General features: G+C 43.5%; 1 protein-coding gene across 1 annotated transcript in view; it reads left to right on the top strand.

Moving 5' to 3' along the window:
• LOC122792213 (protein argonaute-3) overlaps positions 1-21,356 on the top strand; it is a 1,955,650-nt gene that overhangs the window by 1,298,540 nt on the left and 635,754 nt on the right. The window lies entirely within an intron of this gene.

Below are 21,356 nucleotides of genomic sequence, written 5' to 3'. Positions count from 1 at the left end.
CCATGTCTCCTGCTTATCTCTGAATACTACCATGGCACACACTTTGGTCAGGCCTGAGGTCACTCAGCAGGCATCAGCTTCTAATGTCTGCACCGTGGGTCTCAAGGACAGATACCCTGTCTTTTTCGAGTCTGTATTATTTTGTCGAATGGCTATACAGCGATTAGCCATTCATCAACCACCTATTTAGCAAAGCCGCTCTTCATCGAATGGCAAATTTTAACTAGGGCAAACCAGTGTTTGGCCATCGTTTGGAATTTGCTCTTTTCCCCACTGTAGTGCAATCTCGGAGTTGGTATATATAGTTGGGTGGGCCCCCACACATTGGGGGTGTGGGGGCATAGCCCACAACCTTGGCAGGTTTTAAATTTTATTTATTTTTTTGTGGTCGCTCGGTTGGCCAACTGCTTGTTTGTCCTGCTTAAAATTTGCTGTTTGATGAAGAGCGGCTTCGCTAAATAGGTGTTTGATGAATGGCTGTTTGCTGGATAGCCATTCGACGAAATAACATAGACCTGTCTTCCTCGACTACCGAAGCTGCAACAGATGTCGTGGTTGAATGACCAAATCCTCAGGTCCCCCTAATGAACAGACACCCAAACCAAAGTGAACCACTTCTCAGACCGAAGCCCCAGACCTTTTTAAAATAGCTCTCAGGAGTTTATGGCCTTTATGAAATTTAGAGGGCCCTCTCATGATTCCAGTACTGAGGGTTCTCCATCTAAAAAGGAGCATGGAAGTAGCTTTCAGGAAGAGGAAGAGTCTTATACACAGGTCAGGCATATTTTTATCAACCAGAGGAGAAGTTGTGGATAGCAATTAATAAAAGGCTGAAGGACTTTATCTGGGAGGGGAAAACAGCAACATTCAAGTAGGATAAGTTGATTCTTCCAGTAGAACCGGGTGGATTGGAGTTACGCAGTTTGAAGGGGTATTTCAGAGCTACACAGTTAAGGTTCCTATGCATAGCACAAGCAGAAAACTATAATTCAGAGTGGAAAGGGATGATATTGAAATGGTGGAAGCTCAGGAAACAAGGAGAGACTGGGATTTTGGATGCAGGCCTTTAAGGAGAATAACAATAATCATTCAAAATATTATATCCAGAAAGTATTCCAAGAACTAAGCCAACAAGGAAATGGGGAAAGGAGATTCTGCCAGTAGGGATAACTGCAGTTAGGGATCTAGACAATAGGCAAGAGGGGGCTGGAATTTATTGGAGAAAACTGGCATAGGAACATCGTTATTGGGAGCAAACAGCTAAAGAGGAAAAGGTAACAGAATGGGAAAAGGCCAATAATTTATTTGGACTGCAGGTTAGAGATTGATTTCCCTATCAAGGATTGATATCAGAGTATAGACAAAAAGAAAGAAATAGGGGGATCCTAAACAGAAGACCAGCACTGGTAGAGTTTTTATTAGAATCTAGAACAGAAGCTGACATTAAAAAAGGAATAATTAGTAGAACATATAAAATATGGTAAGATTGCTATAAAAATGAATCAGAGGAGGTTAAAAAGGGTTGGGAAGAGAGATCAGGTAAGCAATTTACAAAGAAACAATGGGAGGATGTATGTATGTCTCCCAAATATGCAACAAAGTCTAGAAGATTTAGGATTTTTGCTTGGAAATGTGTACATAGATATTTTTATACCCTAAGTAGACTCCAGAGAATTTTTCCTCAGGTAGGTAGTAAATATTGGAGGTGTGACGGGGAAGAAAGAGGTACTTGGGAACATATATTCTGGGAGTGTGGTGGGTTGGCGGACTTTAAGGATTCCCTGCAGAGTGCATTGTTGGAGATGCTGGGTAGGTGGATTGGTGTGATGAGGGAGATGATTTTTCTGAGCTGTGATACAGAATCGGAATTGCCTAGACATGGTAAGGCTTTGATGTGTCTGATTATGGTGGTTGCCAAGAAAACAGTTACTAGGAAATGGAAATTAAAATCTAAACCATCTAAATTAGAAGTAGTGAATATAGTAACTGAGATAAAACAACTAGAATTGAGATCTTTAGGAAAGGGTAGGAGCAAACTGCATAGGAAAAACTGGGAATTGTAGAAACAGTGCATACAGGGGGGTAATGAGGTTTAAAAGAAGGCAGGACTTAAATGAGCTATGTAATGTTTGACTGAAAATGATTGGGCAAATTCTAAGTGATGCTGGGAGTGTGTCAGTATTGTTTGTGATGTAAAATGCTTGCAAATAGGAATGTGTCAGTGTGGTTTGTTTTCATTTATATAAATGTGTGATTCCTTATGTCGTAAGTGATGGTTTAATAAATATATTTCTTGTTTTAAAAAAAAAAGGGGGGGAAGGAATTGAATAATTTATGTAATGTTGCTTATATTGCTATATGTCATATAACCTATGTGAAGTATAATGTTTATTAATGTTGATTTGTTAATACAGTTTGCGTACTTTTGTATACATTTAAAATTGCCTGTGTCACAAGTAAGGGTGTATTAAAAAAAAAAAAGAAGTTAGTGCTTACATCCTCCCAGGTATCACATTTTCCTGTGGTGCAGGATTCAGACCATTCCCATGTTGGCCTCTCTTCCTTCTCCCAAGGATTTGTCTCTGACAGCCTTCTTCCAGTCTCTTCTCCCTCTGTCCTCTATCACCGTCAGGGAATTTCTCAGGATTTTGGGATTTATGGCCTCCATCATTCCCATAATTGTTCTTGCTGAGCTTCATATAAGGAAGTTTCAGTGGTACCTCAAATCACTGTGACTTCAGCATTGCCACTCCGTGGAATTTCTTGTTCGTTTGCTTCTTTGTCTCAAACTCAAGCTCCAGTAGTAGGTTCACCAAATTTCTGTCAGTCCAAGACTGCTGTTTCATGTTGAAGTTCCTTTTTAAAAACTGTTCACAGATTCCGCAGAACTGGAGTGGGGTGCTTCTTTTGGCCCTCTGAAAGGTAAGGGTCTCTTGTCTCTTCATCAGAGGTCAGACCATGTCAGTGTAAAAAAATGAGAGCTCTGCTTCTGGCTCCACAGGCCTTTCATTCCCTTTTCCTCTCTGGCCCCCTGAATGTCTTCACAGACTGTACCACCATGATGTGGTATATCAACAAGCAGGGGGAACCAAGGTCTTATCTTTTTTGCAGACTAGCTATTCAAGCCTGGGATCTTGGCTATCTGTTATCAAGTGACTCTTAAAGCAGTTTACATTCCTTCAGAGCACAGTCTACTGGCAGACTCTCTGAGTAGGTCCAGAAGACAGGCTGAAGAATGGATGCTTCACAGAGATGTGTTTCTGGACATTGACCATCAGTGGGGTATTCCTCAGGTAGATCTTTTTGTCTCCCCTCTGAACAGACATCTTCCTCTATTCTGTTCGAGAGTACCAAGTCTTTTGACTTGAAAAGTGGATGCCCTGTCTTTTCCTTGGAAAGAATGTTTCTGTATCCCTTTCTGCCCCTTCCTTTGATGCCAAGAGTTTTGCACAGGCTCAAGCAGGACTTTCCCAAAGTCTTGTTGATGACTCCCTTTTGGCACAGACAGCAGTGGTTCTCCCTTCTTTTTCATCTGGCCAGGGACAGTCACCACATGTTATCTCACTGGGTGGGTCTTCTCACACAAGACAAGGGATATATTATCCATCCTCACCGGTCCACTGTTCAATTTTCTCTTTGAGTGATAGGGTTTGATCCCTTTTAGGCATCTCTTTTTTGAGGAAATGCTTCAGGTTCTGCAGGAGGCCAGGATGCCCAATACCAGAAAATCATATTGTCTAAATGGAAATTATTTTCCATTTGCTGCCTCTCTCTCCCTCCCTCAGGATCCTTTCTCAGTAGAGGTTCCTCTTGTTCTCTCTTGTTTGTGTGATGTGCTCCTTGCTGGCTTGGCGTATTCTTTGGTTAAAGTTCAATTGTCAGCAGTCTGTGCTTGTCTACCCTTGAACCCTACTTTAACCTCTTGGTTTGAGGTCAAGCAATTTCTTAAAGGCATCATTCATATCAGACTCTCAAGAAAGCCCATTTCTTCTTCTACTTGGGACCTCGGTTCTGTTCTTGAAAAATTTACTCTGGCTCGTTTTAAACCTTCTAGTTCAGCTTCCTTGCAACTTTGTACTTGGAAGGCTGTTCTGCTGTTGGCTCTTACATCAGCCAAGAGTGTTTGAGTTTCAGGCCCTTATAACCATTCCTCATTTTTTTAAATTTTCACAGAGACAGGGTGTCTCTTCATATTAATCACTCTCTTATGCCCACGGTGGTTAATGAGTTGTCCCTTAATCAGTCTGTTCAACTTCCTTCCTTTCTTCCTTCTTCTCAGTCTGCCACTGAGAAGATTTTCCAAATTTTGGACTTGTACAGACAGCTCAGATGTTTGGATAAAACAAAGGTTATTCTCAAATCTGAGAAACTTTTTGTTTCTTTTCATTCCAGAACTTTGAGTTTAGCTGTTTCCCAGAAACCATCTCCTCCTGGATCTCTAAGGCCATTTTGTTTTGTTATTGGTAGTAAAGGTATTTCTTTGTAAAGGCAATTTCTACTAGGATGGTTGCCTCTTCTGGTGCCTTTTTCAAGGGTTTGGACATCCAGTTCTGTACACGAAGATGCTACTTGGTCTGTGCCTTCCTCCTTCCAGTCTTCTTCTTAGCTCTTGTACTCTCCCTTCAGTGAAGAATAATGCAGCAGTGATATGGAAGAACATAGTATTAGTTGTGTAAAATCTTACCATAACAGTAGGCCTTCTCTTCGCTGTTGTAGTATTTGGTACTGCCCTCCTTTCCCTCTCTGTTATGGCTCTTGCTCCTGTCTTTTTGTTACCCTCCTGGCCAAGGAGTTCTCGTTTCATTTTCCTCCTGAACTTTTTTCTTCTGGATATATTTTTTCTATGTTGTCCTTGGGGATATTTTGTTCCTATTGGGCCAGTTCAGTTCTGAGTATTTCCATCCATAATTTACCTTTATGTAGGGATCGTACGTGTAAATTACAGTGCCTATAAAATCTAAAGGCATTGGTATACTGGCCAGACATTGGCCTATCCTTGCAGGAGACATTTTAATACTGAAGTAGTTGAAAAACATTGGAAACATGTGCTACAAAGCATTGTAGAAAGTGATGAAGTTTGTATCACATGGGATCATCCATTACCAGCAGTTCAAAAAATAGATGAGAGAAAACCAAATAGTCCATGAAAAGAAGACAAAAAATAGCATTGATCATTGAAATTGCTACCCCCCCCCCAGTGACTGCAGTGTCTTATGTACAGAAAGACAAAGTCATAAAATGCCAGGATTTGCAGGCAGAAATGAGGACAATGTGGAAGAAGGATACCCAGACAGTTCCAGTAGTAGTAGGAGGAAAAGGCCTTATAAAAAAAGAATTTACAATCATACTTTGATATGTTACTGATGCATGTAATGCCATATGAATTGCAGAAGGAGTCATTACTGGGTACATTGCAGGTGTTGCGAAGAGCACTTCTGGCTAACAACAAAGATTGAAACAATACTAATTTCATGAACTTTAATTGTACTTTGACTTAGGAATTGGGTCCATTCCCATCATGGCAATAGAAACCCAAAAGACTTGGAGAAATAAAAAAAGAGAGATCCCTTCATTGAAGAATACTGCAAGAGTGAAGAGAAGGGCCTCTACTGTTATAATAAGATTTTACATAACTGTACTTTCTGTGCTTTACCATTTGGGCTGTCTAGTGCTCCCAGAGTTTTGTCTAGCTCCTGTAATAGCACATAACAGAACTCTTGGGGGGGGATCATATTTACCCCTACTTAAATGACTGCCTCATTCAGGGAGATCCACATCAGAGACCCTAGATGCCTTGCAGATCAACATAGACTTCTTTCAGAAAGTAGGTCTGTCCTTAAATCTTCAAAAGTCTCAAACAAGGATCTTCTTTCTGGGAGCCCTCATAGATTCTTTTCAACTTAAAGCTTTCCTTTCTCAAGACAAAATTACTTTCTTGGCAGGTGATCTGACCAGTCTGCTTCCAAAGTAACTCATCATTGCAAGAGAGTTCCTTAGGATACTGGAGTACATGGCATTCTCATTATGCTACTTGCAAAGTTGCACATTAAAAAACTTCAATGGTTCCTACAAAATACTTGGGAATAAGATTCCCACCCCTTAGAAACCCCCCTGCCTCTCCTTCCATGCCTGAAAAAGGAACTCCAGTGGTAGAAGACCACCATACAGAGGAACCTGGGGTGAATTTCTGTTTATCAGAAGCAGGCAAGACCATCACCACAGACAGTCCAGACATAGCCCTGGGGGCTCACTTAGGTTCTCTGAAAGGGAAGAGAAGGGTATTTGGTCTCCTATGAAGAGTAAGTTGCATTTAAATCAGAAGGAACTACTAACAGTCTACCTGGCCATAAAAGTCTTTCAAAAGGACTTAAGCCTAGGGTCCCTGTAAATCTGGACAGACAACACTACAGTGATGTACATAAACAAGTAAGGGGGAACGCTTTGTCCTACCCCCTTGCAGCCTTTCCAGGAAAATTTGGATTCTGGTTCAAGAAATAGGCCTAAATGCCAGACTCTCCAAGCAGCAATCTTCCAGACTCCAAAAAGTGGATGCTGAGGAAAGAGGTCTTCCTGGACCTAACCATACAGTGGGAGAGCCCCTCAATAGACCTGTTCCAACTCTCACCACAACTAACAACTACAGAAATTCTACTCCAGCATTCAGTAGACAGGAGCTTGAAAAATAGATGCATTCTCCTTCATATAAACAAGCCTGTTTACTCCTGATCCCCAAGCTATTGACAGAAATCAGGGTAGATAGACCAAGCATGATCCTGGTGGCTTCCTTCTGGCTGAGACAACATTAGATCTGATATTGCTAATCCTCGTTCATTCCTTACGTATGGTTATCGGTTCCGACCTCGGAACCGAGCCGGCCATCTTCCAAGCTCACGTCAGCTACAAACTCTCGAGCTAAAACTCTTAATCAGAATTCTCCTCTCCCTGTTACCTCAGATTTTGTTTGCCGTGTCGCCATTCGGTCGTGTCAAGCTACTTCTCTTGAGCTAAGTATAAAATTTTGTTGTCATACTAGTCTAAAACAACCTTTTCTCTCAGAAAAGTTTCTAAATTGTTTCCTCTTACCTTATCGCATTTAGCGACTATCCCTTCTTAAAACTTTTTTCAATCTTTTTACCGCAAGGTATTTTCTTCTATACCATCGTTGGTAGTCCCCTTTTCTTCATTACCTTCGGGTATTCCTTGTACCATTGCTGGTATTTCTGATTTCCTTCTTTCCTATCATGGCAGATAAAAAAGGTAGTCCAGGATTTAAGAGATGTTCAAATTGTGGTCATAAATTACCTACTTCAGATGCACATTCTCTGTGTGTCTATTGCTTGGGTGTGCCTCATTTATTAGTTGAGCCACCCTGTGGAATTTGTAAGAACTTCTCTAACAGGACGTTGATTGAGAGGAAAAATAAATTGTTACTGAAGGGGCTACTCAAATCTCCTTTTCAGAGGCTATTTCTGGGTCGGAGGCCTCAACCCCTCCAAGATCCCATAAGAAAAAGACTGATGATCATTCAAAGGCCAAATCTCTTCCTTCGTCCCCGACTGGGGACTCCCAACAACGGAGACCCAAGAAGGCTAAGCTTTCTACTTCGGATCTGACTCTTTTGGCTCCAGCACTTTCGGTGCCTAGATCTTCAGCACTGAGGTCATTGGTGCCATCTGTGGTTTCGGCACCAACTAGCATGCCCTTTACCATATTGGTACTGAGGGGCTCCTCGGTTCAGATCTCTCTAATGGCACCAACTATCCAGTCGGCGCAGACTGTAACCACATCCGTCACCTTACCCGGAACCGACAACTCAGTTACTGACACCGATTTTTTCGGTCCCAGCCACGGCACCGACAACCACTTCAACACTGACCTTGTTGACGGTGCAGACCATGACTTTGGCACCGATGATTTCCTTGGTGTAGACACCTGTAGTTCAGTCTCTTATGGCCCCGTTGTTTTCAGTGCAGACTAGTGAGGTGGGCACCGAGCTTATCCCATGTGTGGATAGACCTGACTCTCCCTCAGCCGTGTCCTTGAAATCCACTAGAAGCCTCTCTGAACACGACATGTTGCGTCTTGTGGATCAAGTGCTTTTGGCCAGATGTATCCCGCCCCCCCCGGGGGGGGGCTATCCTTCCTTGGGAAGTGATCACCCTTTGCCAAAGACCCCTACTTATTCTCCTCCTTCATTGCCTTTGAAGCCCCTTGATATAGCACAGTCTTCCCCCTCTACAGTTCCCTTTATGGATCTCACTAAGGAACCGCAGTTGCCTTCGTGGCAGGAGAGTTTTGCTATGACCCAGGATGTTAGCTGTGGCATATGTAATTTGGTGTTTCACAGCTATCCAGGGACTCCGAGTCGGCAGGCTGAGCCACTTAGGGGAGGGGTGAAACTCACCCCTCTTCAGATGGACCGGCCTTCCAACTAATGGAGGAGGCTTTGGTGTCTGCTGGCGATACTGTGCTGTCAATCTCCCTGCCCTCCTTTGGACAGCAATGTACACAAGTCGCTCCTAGCGGACACCGGGTGCAAGGGCCTCAGGATGTACTCCCACAGGAAACCCCTTTTGCATTGTCTTCCCCAGCTTCTCCCTCTGAGGAAGTTCATCGAAAAAGCTTGTGCAAGAGATAGCACATGGACTCCACAGAGGAGTCCCTTACTGAAGACACAGACTTTGATGATGGGGAAGGGTCCTCTCGCTCACCCTCTGAGGTATCCTTTGGTGATATCCTGAAATCCTTAAACAGAGAGGTGACTGGCAGCCCTCTAACCCGACCACTGAAGAGTCTGTGTTTCTGCAGGCCTTTCGTGCCCGGCCCCCTATCTCCTGGGTTACTCCACCTGCCGACGAATTGGTCTGGCTTATCGTGCAGCATGCGTAGAAGGTTCCTGACACCGTTGAGGCCATTCCTCAGAGGCCAGATAACATTTTATCCCCTCCTGCTACTGACCCCCATTAGTCCAAAGGTCTTTCTGTAGATATTCTGTTTGTGGCAGCCGCAACCAAGAAGGACCTGGTGGAAGAAGAAAGCCAGATTGTCCATCCGCCCAACAAAGAATCACAGGCTCTGGACAGAATAGGGAAGCTTACTTTTGCATCAGCAACCTTTGCAATCAGGTCTCTGAATTATATGGCACACTTTACCAGGCTTCAAAGGGATTTAGTGTCTGAGCTCTCTGAAACTTTGGCTGTTGCCATGTCTGATGAGGTCCATGACAAAGTGGCCTCTCAGCTGGCTACCATTGAATCGATATCAAACTCCTCCATGCGCCTGCTATCTCACTCATCAGAAGGAGCAGCTAGAGCGGTGAGCTCAGGCATTGTTTTGAGACGACACGCCTGGATGTGCTTATGTAATTTCGTGGAACACTTCAAGGCTTCCTTTCTCAACGCTCCCATCGAAGCCTCTTCATTGTTTGGACCCAAGGTTAAAAGCACATTGGCCAGATGTGAACAGGATGGCAAGACCCTTTCTGCTGTGGGTATCTGTTATTCTTCCCCTCAATGTGCTTTCTCCAGAAACCAGAAGAGTGGGAAGATATGGTAAAAAAAAGTCTCAGGGTCCTTTCCGTGACACACAGGCCGAGTTCTCCCCTAGAGGCAGAGGAGGAAACTCACAGGGAAGACACCCTTTTCGGGGCAGAGGGGGTCCGCGTAACCAGGGTTCCAGGGACTCTCTTCCTGGTCAATCCTACCAGCGCTCCTGAAGAGCGGCCCAACTCCTTTCCTCTGGAGGTGGTTGGGGGTTGTTTCTCCTTGTACCCTTCTGCCTGGCTAACCATCACCACCGACTCTTGGGTACAAAGGATAATAACCAGAGGTTACCATATTCCCTTCGATCTTTGTCCTGCCTCCCCCCCCCCAACAAACTTACCCAACGTTCCACCCAGTCAAAGGGAATAAGCAGCACTAGAGATAGCAAAGCTGCTAAGAAAAAGAGTCATCCAAATAGTCCCTCCAGACCAGATAGGATCCGGATTCTACTCAAGACTATTTTTGGTGCCAAAGAAAACCGGGGACTGGAGACCAATTTTGGATCTCAGTGTATTGAACACGTTTGTAAGAGTACAAAAATTCCAGATGGTCACAATACAGTCTATCCTCCCACTTTTGGAAAAAGATGATTGGATGTGCTCAATAGATCTTCAAGATGCGTACTACCACATAAAAGTGGACAGGCCATCAAGAAGATTTCTGCGCTTCGGTGCGGGAGCCATTCACTACCAGTTCAGAGTACTGCCCTTCAGACTCTCTACAGCCCCCAGAGTGTTCACAAAGTGCATGGCAGTCATCACAGCTCACTTGCGACTACAAGGATTCCAGGTGTTTCCATACTTAGATGACTGGCCTATCTCCGCCCCCACCAGACATCTATTGGAAGAAGCCCTGGCATACTCTCTCCTCGGTGCAGAAAGGCTAGGCATAACCATAAACTGGCAAAAATCTAATCTCACCCCATTTAAGTCCACAGAATTCATAGGGGTCATATTGGATACCAAGAATTGCAAAGCATCCATTCCAGAGCACAGAATTCTAAGGATAAAGCAACAACTGATCCCAGTCCTTTCAAGGGAGAAATCCACAGCTCACTCTGTCCTACAGCTGTTGGGTTCCATGGCAGCCTCCATCACCATTGTCCTCCTGGCCAGGTTTCACATGAGGCTTCTACAATGGCTGCTGCTCACCCAATGGTATCCTTTTCAGCATCCTCTTTCAGCCAAGATTCGAGTAACTCACAGGTGCAAACAGGATTTAAATTGGTGGATGACCCACAACCCGTCACAATGGTCTCGCCCCTTCTCCCCCCAGCAGTCCAAGGCTGCAGTGACCACGGACACCTCCCTGATGGCGTGGGGGTGCTATGTCAGTGTCGGACAGTCCAAGGCACTTGATCCGAATTGGAGGCCCAACTGCATATAAATGTTCTAGAGCTGAGGGCGGATCTGCTGGCGTTGCAAGCATTCCACCCCCTGCTGTCATCTGGGACTATTGCGATGCAATCAGACAACATGGCGGTGGTTTGGTACATCAGCAAACAGGGCGGAACCAAGTCTTGCCTCCTTTGTTGAGAGGCCATGAGGATATGGCAATGGGTGATGGCTACCAACTGTTTCTTTCTAGCAATGCACATTCCCAGGAGTTCCAACGTGATAGCAGACAGACTCAGCAGGTGCATTCTACAACCTCACGAGTGGTCCCTGAATCCCTTGGTAACGGCGGAGATCTTCCACCACTGGGGCTGTCCTTGCTGCGATCTCTTTGCATCCCCGACCAACTACAAATGCAGCAACTACTTCGCCCTGATTCTCCCTCTGGGACAGTCACGCAGGGACGCTTTAGTCTACGATTGGCCCTCGGGTCTTCTTTATGCTTTTCCACCTCTTCCCTCATTCCCCAGTTTCTGAAGAAAGCCCATCGGTTGAAGAGCAGGGTGATCCTCATAGCACCATATTGGCCTCGTCAGATTTGGTTCCCCTTCCTTTGGCCTCACCTGCTAGTTCAACCATGGATTCTCCATCCAACCCCGGGGTTGATCTCCCATCCACAGAATCTGATTCATCCCAACTTGGACAGCCTGAAGCTCACAGCTTGGCTCCTCCAATTCCCTTGATTGCCAGGCAGAATGATCTTTCTTTACCAGTACGGGACATTCTTATTGCATCTCATAAGTCTTCCACTAGAATTACTTTTGTAAGCAAGTGGAAAAGATTTACCTTTTGGCTGAAAGAAAAGCAAGCAGATCCTTTTTCAGCACCAGTGTCGATATTACTAGAGTATCTAGCCTATCTATTTCAATCGGGTCTGTCGGCCTCTACCATTCGAGTTCATTTGGCTGCAATATCTAATTTCCATGAGGGTGTCCAAGACTCCTCTCTTATGTCACACAAATTATGCAAGACCTTCATAAAAGGTGTGAATCATCTGAAGCCCTCTTTTAGAGAACCTATTCAACCATGGGACCTGTCATTAGTTCTACAAGCTCTGACAATGCCACCTTTCGAACCAGCTTCTTCTTGCGACCTCACGTATTTGTCATGCAAAACCTTGTTTTTGGTCACCATTACTTCTGCCAGACGTATCTCTGAGCTTCAAGCCTTATGCATCAAGAGTCCATACTTGATTTTTCATAGAGATAGAGTGTCTTTGAGAACTAATCCTTCCTTTCTACCAAAAGTGATCACTGAAATGTCCATTAATCAAACCATTGAATTGCCAGTTTTCTTCTCCAGTCATTCAAACAAAGGAGATATTCACAGGTAAATCTGCTTCTGCTTGAACAGGACTAAGGCCTCTCGTAAATCAGACCAGTTATTTTTGGCCTATTCTGGACCTAGATTAGGATGTACTGTTGCTGAGGTCACATTGGCTAGATGGTTGAAAGACATTGTGACCTTCATTCATACACAAAGTAATATTCCATTGCCGACTACCATCAAGGCTCATTTGACAAGGTCGGTGGCAACTTCTGCTGCCTTTCATGCCAGAGCTTCTTTACAAGACATCTGTGCAGCTGCAACTTGGGCTATGCCTCATACCTTCATCAATCATTACAAATTGGATTTGGCCTCCAGGGGAAGAGCATCTTTTGGTTCTATGGTGCTCAGGAATGTCCTTCCATGAGAGCCTCCCAGGAATAGAGGTAGCTGGGGACTCTGTCCTATACGTAAGGAATGAACAAGGATTAACAATATCAGATAAAGAAGTTATGTCTTACCATAATGTTCTGTCTGTATTGTTGATCCTCGTTCAGTCATTATGACCCTCCCTCCTTCCCCCTCCTGTGGCTTCTAGTGGATTTCACCATCCGTTTTTTTTAGGTCATTTGACCAGAGGTAGCCGCTACCTTCTTTTGACTTGCAAACTCAAATCTGAGGTAACAGGGAGAGGGGAATTCTGAGGTAGCAGGGAGAGGGGAATTCTGGGTAAGAGTTTTAACTCAAGAGTTTGTAGCTGACGTGAGCTTGGAAGATGGCCGGCTCGGTTCCGAGGTCGGAATCGATACCCAAACGTAATGACTGAACAAGGATCAACAATACAGATCGAACGTTATGGTAAGACATAACTTCTTTTTCTCCTTCATCCTGACACTCAGTGAGTGGAGATTCTACACCTTACCTCAGGAAGTAGATCTCCACAGCCAAGCCAAGGAGTCTGTCTTCCGTTCCCTGAGCCACACTCAGGTTAATAGCCTGAAGGATTATTTTTTCCCCCCAACAAACATCTTTATTAAATTTTCACATGTTCACATGTGACACAGGCAATCATACATTTATACAAATGAAAAACAAACAACAAGCTACCACTTCAGTTGCAAACAGCATACATTACATACACCATTGAAACAACTGTAGTTGCAAACATTATACCTCACTTATAACCTATCCAGTTATCGTCAGCTAAGTATTATATGGCTAATTCCAATCCTGCCTCTTAAACCTCATTCCTGCTCTGCATATGTTGTTCCCACAATTCACATTTTTTTCTTATGTAGTTTTTTCCCTCCCTTTTCTAAAGATCCCCATTCCAGTTGTTTTGTCACTGTTACTGTATTCACTACTTCTAGTAAAGTTGGTCTAAACTTTGATTTCCATTTTCTAGTAATTGCTTTTTTGGCAGCCACCATAATTAGACTCAGCAAGCCCATAAGCTACAGGTCACTGGGCTGGAACCACTCCTCAAGGGACAGATAGGCTGCTCAGAGCTCCCCACTCTCACTGGTGAACAAAGAAGCTTCCTCCTATCCAAATAAGGGTATGGGCAACACAGGAACTATGACACAGCCCAGAAATCAGCAATACCTGAAGACTGGACTATTCTAGTTCAGTAAAGGCGGGAAACAAGGGAATTTTTTTTTTTTTTTTTTTTACAAAGTAGCAGAAATTAGGTACAGAAACACAATAAATGCTTTAATTCGGCTAGCGCACTTGAGTGTGTAGCCTACCAATTAAACTAAGCAAAACAAACTTTAAAAGGTGCAAAAAAACACACAGAGATACAGGCAGGAATGCAATAAAACAACTTTACAGAGCTTATTTAGTAAAAGAAACAGAAAAGTCTATATATACAGAAAAGCAGCTAAAACACACAAACACTTCAGATGCAGTGCAACCTAGAGCACTAGAGTTGTAGCAATATTAAGGCTATTACAGTTATAATAAATGCTCTGAAATATACTGTATATTTCCAAAATGTTTGAGAAGCACAGTCAGAACACAAGGAGGTTCAGGCGAAAAAAAAAAAAAAAAAGTTTTGTTTTTCTTTTTGAAAGGGAAAAAGGAGGAACAGAAGGCCTTATCAAATGTTCTCTCTGTATTAGGCAGAATGAGCTAATGACACTAGACTGGGAGGAGTGTCATAGTAGGGGTGGGCAACTGCAAAGCCACCAAGTATAAGAGCAAGACACCAACAGGGAGGGAAGGTGGGAAAAATAGCCTACAGACAGCAAGCACTAGAGACACAAATGAAAGTTTTTAAACAGATAAGGATTTGTAAAGATACAGAATAGACAAAGTGCTATATATATATTAAATTTTAAAAACAGTAATCTGTAAAAATAATCAAAAAAAAAATCAAGATACTTATATTTTCAGCTCAGTTGCGGTCAACAATTAATCCAGTCTGCACTGTGTGTAAAGACAGAAACCCTATCAAAGTTAGGGCTTAAGTACCAGAACAGCTTTTTTTTTTTTTTTACAAGAACACAAAAGAACCAGCCCGCACTAGCCAACAGATAATTACACAGAGGAAAGGCTTCAGTTAAAACAATAGCCTACAGACAGCAAGCACTAGAGATACAAATGAAAGTTTTAAACAGATAAGGATTTGTAAAGATACAGAATAGGCTTTTTTTTTTACAAGAACCAGCCCCCACTAGCCAACAGATAATTACACAGAGGAAAGGCTTCAGTTAAAACAATAGCCTACAGACAGCAAGCACTAGAGACACAAATGAAAGTTTTTAAACAGATAAGGATTTGTAAAGATACAGAATAGCCTACAGACAGCAAGCACTAGAGACACAAATAAAAGTTTTTAAACAGATAAGGATTTGTAAAGATACAGAATAGGCAAAGTGCTATATATATATATATATATATATATTAAATTTTAAAAACAATAATCTGTAAAAATAATAAAAAACAAATCAAGATACTTATATTTTCAACTCAGTTGCAGTCAACAATTAATCCAGTCTGCACTGTGTGCAATATTTGTCCTGGAAGACAGCTTTCCTTCTGGCTATTACCTCAGCTCGTAGAGTTTCAGAACTACAAGCTCTCATGGCTGTGCAGCCTTTTATCATCTTCCATCAGGACAGAGTTTCCTTACGAACCAACCCGTCCTTTATGCCTAAAGTGGTATCCAGGGTAGCTTTGAATCAGGCCATACAATTACCTACCTTTTATCCTAATCCTCAAAACAAAGGGGAGAGATTACTACATTCCTTGGACATCCACAGACAACTGCGTTATTATTTGGACAGAACAAAGCCTTTCAGAAAATCAGAACAGCTCTTTGTGTCCTATGCTGTAGGAGCTCAAGGAAAGCCAATTTCCAAACAGACAATCTCAAAATGGATAGCCCACTGCATACGCTTTTGCTATTCTTTTCATGGCAAAACTGTACCTACAGGCATCAGATCTCACTCCACAAGGGCCACAGCTACCTCTGCAGCTTTCCTCAGAGGAGTTCCTACCAAAGATATTTTGGAAGCAGCCACTTGGAGTTCTGTGCATACCTTCTCCAAGCACTACCACCTACCATTATACTCCAAAACTAGAGCAGGCTTTGCCACTACAGTCTTGCAGGGCATCCTGGCTCCTCCTAGTTCCACCTAGTGCCTACCACCCCTTTCTTAGCTTTGGGATTCTACCCATCTGTTATGACTGCAGCTGTATGCACGATGAACATAGTACAGTTTTGTACCTACCATAAATGTAGATGGTCGAGTGCTAATACAGCTGCAGTCCAGGTTTCCCTCCCGGGACAGGCCTATAGGCTAACACATCCTCATACAACCTGATTGGGGTATTCATTTATGGTGTATTTGCTTGCAACTACTGTATTTTGATTATATTGCATTGCTTTATTACACAAATTTATGTATTGCCTTCCTTCTGGGGGCACCTGACATCTGGGGCAAGAAAAACTGAAGAAAATGGTGTCGGCTGGTTCCTTTATACCCCTGTCGCACTGACGTCAGGGAAGAAGCGATGACAACCTACGCCAGACCTAGACTTTGGAATTCGGCGGACCGAGGACCCGCCTGACGGCAGGAGAACCCATCTGTTATGACTGCAGCTGTATTAGCACTCGAATATCTACATTTATGGTAGGTACAAAACTGTACTGTCTCTTCAAAGCCCTATGCAACTTGGCTGCAACAAGATGGTGATGGTCTTTGTCAAGGCCCAACTTCTGTTAGGTGTTCTCTTGACCCCCCTCTGTGGCTAGGGCAGCATGCAAAGATAGGCAACTCTTTGCTGTTTCATTTCCTACCCTGGGAATTCTTTCAACATGAGAAGACGTGGAGCCAAATGGAGAATCTATGCCAAGATACTGGGCTCCTTTATCTATTTCTTCCTTGGTGCAGGTGCCCTTGGTACTAGTAGAGGTGTTGAAACCAATTATGTTGGTGCACTCCTTCACTAGGCTTGACAGAGTCAGTGCTGATTAATCTATACTGGCATCTGCCCTGATGATTTCTGGGCCTTTGTGGGTGTAGATGCATCCAGTTTTGAATCTTTCAGTGTAGAAGCCTGCCCCATAGCCTCAGTGTTGGTATTGTCAGCATCATCGGGCAGCACCAAGGTCTTTCCTCCCACTATGGTGTCAAGACTGTCCTCAGAGCTGATGCTATTGAAGTTGATGATTTTGGCCTGGGGCAGCTCAGAAAGATCCTCAATGTTTAGCGACCGTAGAGGATTGGGCGGTTGGAACAGGCACCTGCTCATTCATAGGTATTTACTAGTTTAACGACCACAAGGGCCTTTTTAAGCCCAGCCATGCATCCCAAATCTCTAACGAGTTCTGATACCCTTGATAAGTGTAAGCATGGGCCTAGGAAATGAACCATTTACAGGTTGTCTGTTTGCATCAGAGACATAGGTGCCAAACCAGGGATGAATTTCCGGTTTTCCATCCAATTGACCAAGTTGTACTTGAATTGGATTAGGGAGGAACTCTGCTTCACATGGATGGGGAGCCTATTCCATAGAAGGGGTAGTCTCTGGCATACATACCTATCTCTCCAGTAGGTCTTATTTATATCACATGCAAGGTTTAGAATGGATAATTGTGGTACTGTTTGTTTTGTGGATATGCAGGAGGTCCATCAGAGTGGGATCTGACAATGCCCTGTATGCCAGGCACAGATCTCCCCTCAAAAGCCTGAAGGAGACGGAATACAGGGATAGGGCCCTGAGGTGGTCTGCATAGGACATATTACTTATGCCCTGTATTCTTTTAGTGAGTAACCTCTGTGGGCGTTCCAGTTGTTGGATATGCCTGGTTAAGTACATACCGAAGGGGGTATTGTAATCAATGATAGGTCTGATGAATGCCGAATATAGTGGAACAATGACTTCCTTGGACTTAGATGCCATACCTTTGTTTATAAGTTACGCAACATAGAATGATTTCCTCACCACTGTAGACACGTGATAATCAAAGGCTAGATTACTATCTGTGTGTGTCCCTAAGGCCCTGACTACTGGGTCAACTCTAAGAGGTGTGTTGTAAATATGATAGTTACCAGGGATGGATGACTTTCCAAAGGATACTATTATGCATTTCTTGGCATTTAGTTTTAGTCCATGACTCTGACACCAGTTGTTTGCCTGTGTTAGCCCCTCCTAGAGAATGTTTGTGTCAATATGAGATTCAGTAGCAGCTCCTAAGTTGTAATCATCTGCAAATTTAGTCAGCCAGAGACCACTGACATTGGCCTTGACATCTGAGAAGTAAATGCCAAAAAGGAGCTGTCCAAGGACTGAACCCTGAGGGACCCAGCTTGTGACTGGCCTCTTTGTAGAGGTGGACGCCTCAATTCTAACTTCTTGGGTCCTATCTGTGAGCCAGTTGGCTATCCACCAGCTGACATACGGGTTTGTACCTAACCTCTTGAGTTTGTTAACAATGCCCAAGTGGGATATTGTGTCAAATACCTTGGCCAGGTCAAGGTAGGCAGTGTGAATGATTTTGCCCTCATCCAAGGCTTTGGTGACCTTCTTAAATAAGTCCACCATGTTGAGTAGGCATGATCTGCCCTTTACAAAACCAAACTGGTTGGGTCCAGTGTCTGGAGGTTTACTGTACCTCTTTCGATCATCTCCATGATAATTCTTTCCATGGCTTTACATACAAGACTAGTGAGACTTATGGGTTTGTAGTTTCCAGAATCTGTAGATGGCCCACCTTTGTGCAGAGGGATGACTGTTGCCTTTCTCCATTCTTGAGGCACAAAGCCTGTTTGGAGGGTACAGGTAAACAGTAATTCCAGAGGCCATCATAGGTCATGTTTCATGCTATTTAGAAGGCATCCTGGGATATTGTCTGGACACATTGATGCAGTGTTCTTGGTCTTAGAGAGAGCATTAAGGACCTGTTCCCTAGTAGTAATAGGGGGAGTTGTATTTGATTATATTTCCTTAGGGAAGGTTGAGAGGGAAAGAGGAGAAAGGTTAGAGCTGAATTTATCAGCCATGAGGTTTGCTATATCTTCTGGCTCAGTATAGGTGGCACCATTTACAATGAGTTCTGCACACAAGTGTGTATTACTTTTGAGGTTGTGGACATGGCTGACGAATGTTTTGTGGTTGTCCTTGGCCTGGGAGGCCAAACTTAACCTCACAGTTCATTTCCTCCTTTGTTCACTACTGCTGTACAACCCAGTAGCCACTCTTTAATCTTACCCTTTCATGATCAAGGACTTTAAGGCACACAGAGTATTTGAGGTCTGGATTAGACTGTTCCCTAAGGAAGCTTGAATGATCCTCCTGAACATTCTTAGGAAGAGAGCTTGCAAGAGGAAGTACCTTCACTCCCTACCAAAGTCTTCCATTCCAGACAGGTCTCTGTGAAGGGGGAGGTTGCCCCCCATTCCTTTCTAGAAGATCACAAATAGTTCGGGAGTTACACTGCCTGATCAGAGAAGTATTGGAGACAGTGTGACAGAGGGATCTTGGCTGTATGACCCCATCTGTCTGGAGGAAGAGTTCCTTCAGGATGCTTTCTGGTCCTCTCCCTCCAGCAGCTTGGTTGGTCCCCTCCAACAAATTAATACACTTGGTTTGTACTAGAGTATGGAGAAGCTGGATGTGATTGAATTTGTTCTGAGAAAACCTGATACAGTGCTGTGAACCCCAGAGGATAGGCCACACAGAAGTAACTGCTACTTGTGGATTCTATTGTGGTGTCAACAGCCACCAGACTAGAGCCTCCAGAGGAGGCCTAAGCCGTACATCCTCCAGACAAAGACTGCATAATGATGAATAGGCTCAGAGACCTTGTCTGTCTGTCAAGTACATTCGCTGTTAGGACAATGAAATACATGGCACATAGTTCATTTCACAGAGAGAGATGGCAAACAAGACCTTACAATGTCTGAAGCAGTTGTCTCCAGGAGGCACCCATAAAGAGCTGTAGACACAGGTGGCAACCTTGAGTTCATTTACATTGCTATTCATGCATCCCCTTAATAAAGTCACAGATAGAGCAGCTACTTTTTACTAGAGGAACCAGAAAATAGCCAAGAACCTTTGGTACAGGAAATCCCAACATTTGCTGCAGCAGCAATGTTTTGACAAGAATTCACTGGGTGGAGGGAATTTCTCCAGTGGTCTCCTCCAAAGAGCCTGAAGTGGACAACAGCAGCATAGGTTCCAAGGTCCTTCTCCTAGTAACAGACAATGTAACCCCTGAACTGTTTGCCTGACCCACCATGTAGACAGTCAGGGGATGCATAGCTGTCATGCAGAGCAGTTGGATGAAAGAGATTTTTGTCCAGAGGCTGTACTGTACTGTACCATTTTCCCATTATCCAATAAAGCTGCCCTACAATCCTGTCCAGGTTCCACCCCAAAACTGAAATGTGGCAGAACATGAAATTGCAACCCGTTTGTTATATAGAGTCATCAGTGATCCCACCAGACTAAAGAGGATCTAGATTATAAGACTCTTCTTGATGACCAAAAAGACTCAGGAACTTAGACCAATTTTGGACCTCAGCTTTCTAAATCAATACGTAAAGGACTATGCAGTCCATCTTCCCTTGCTTGCAAGAAGAAGAAGAATGGATCTTCAAGATGCCTACCTCTATGACAAAATGGCCAAGGCATCCAAAAGTTCCAACTCTATTATGTGGGAGTCGATCATTACCCACTCAGAGTTGTGTCTTTAGTTCTCACTGTAGCCTTCTGGGTGTTCACCAGATGCATGGCTTCAGTAGCGGCATCAAAAATACAGAGGTTAATTCTAGCAAGAGAATACTTGCTCTGGATGTGTCTATCCTTGGTGATCACCATCAACATTCTTAAATCTCAAATGGAATCTTCTTAGATCCCGTTGTTTTTTTGGTTGCCAAACAGGCACCGTTCAACAGCTGGGTATTCTGCCATTAGACCAAGTTCATTCTGTAGTTCAATCATTACAAAATCATGTTGAATGCATCCGCACCAATAAAGGCTCAGAATTTCCATATACAGAGTTCATTCCATACAGTATAAGCATTACAAAATCATGTTGAATGTATCTACACCAACAAGGGCCCAGAATTCCTATATATATATTGGATTCATTTACTATTCTATCAAAATTCAGCTATGCACCACTGCAGCCTTGGTCCTTCAAGTTCTAGGTCTCATGGCAGCCACAATACAAAACTGTTTTTCATGCCCAATTTCACATGAAAAGTGCTACAACTGACTTTAAAGACTCAGTGGTGTCAATTGACATAGCTTGATGGCAAAGCTAATCATGCTTTCAAAGCTTTGTCTACAAGCACCCTTTTTGGTGGACTCATCCAGAAAACCTTATGACAGGTTGTCCATTCTCATGACAGACTCATCCAGATAAGACAGTTCAAGGTACCTGGACGGTTTTGGAGGCCTGATTTCAAATAAACATATTGGAGATGAGGGCAGTCTCCTTAAAGTTGCAGGCTTTTCGAGAACTGCTTCTTCAAGGTACAGTATCTATCCACTTGGACAACATAGCAGTGGTATGGTACATCGACAAGAAGTGCAGAATGAGATCCTGTCCTTTGTTCCAAGAAGCTGTGAGAGTTTGGGAACTGTCTCTATTGTCATATTGCTTTCTGGTAACAATACACATCTCAGGGTAGGCCAG

The sequence above is a fragment of the Protopterus annectens genome, chromosome 1.part2, assembly GCF_019279795.1.
Source record: "Protopterus annectens isolate FY-2018-M chromosome 1.part2, PAN1.0, whole genome shotgun sequence".
NCBI lineage: Eukaryota > Metazoa > Chordata > Ceratodontiformes > Protopteridae > Protopterus > Protopterus annectens.
This window is presented reverse-complemented; position numbering and strand designations above follow the sequence as displayed.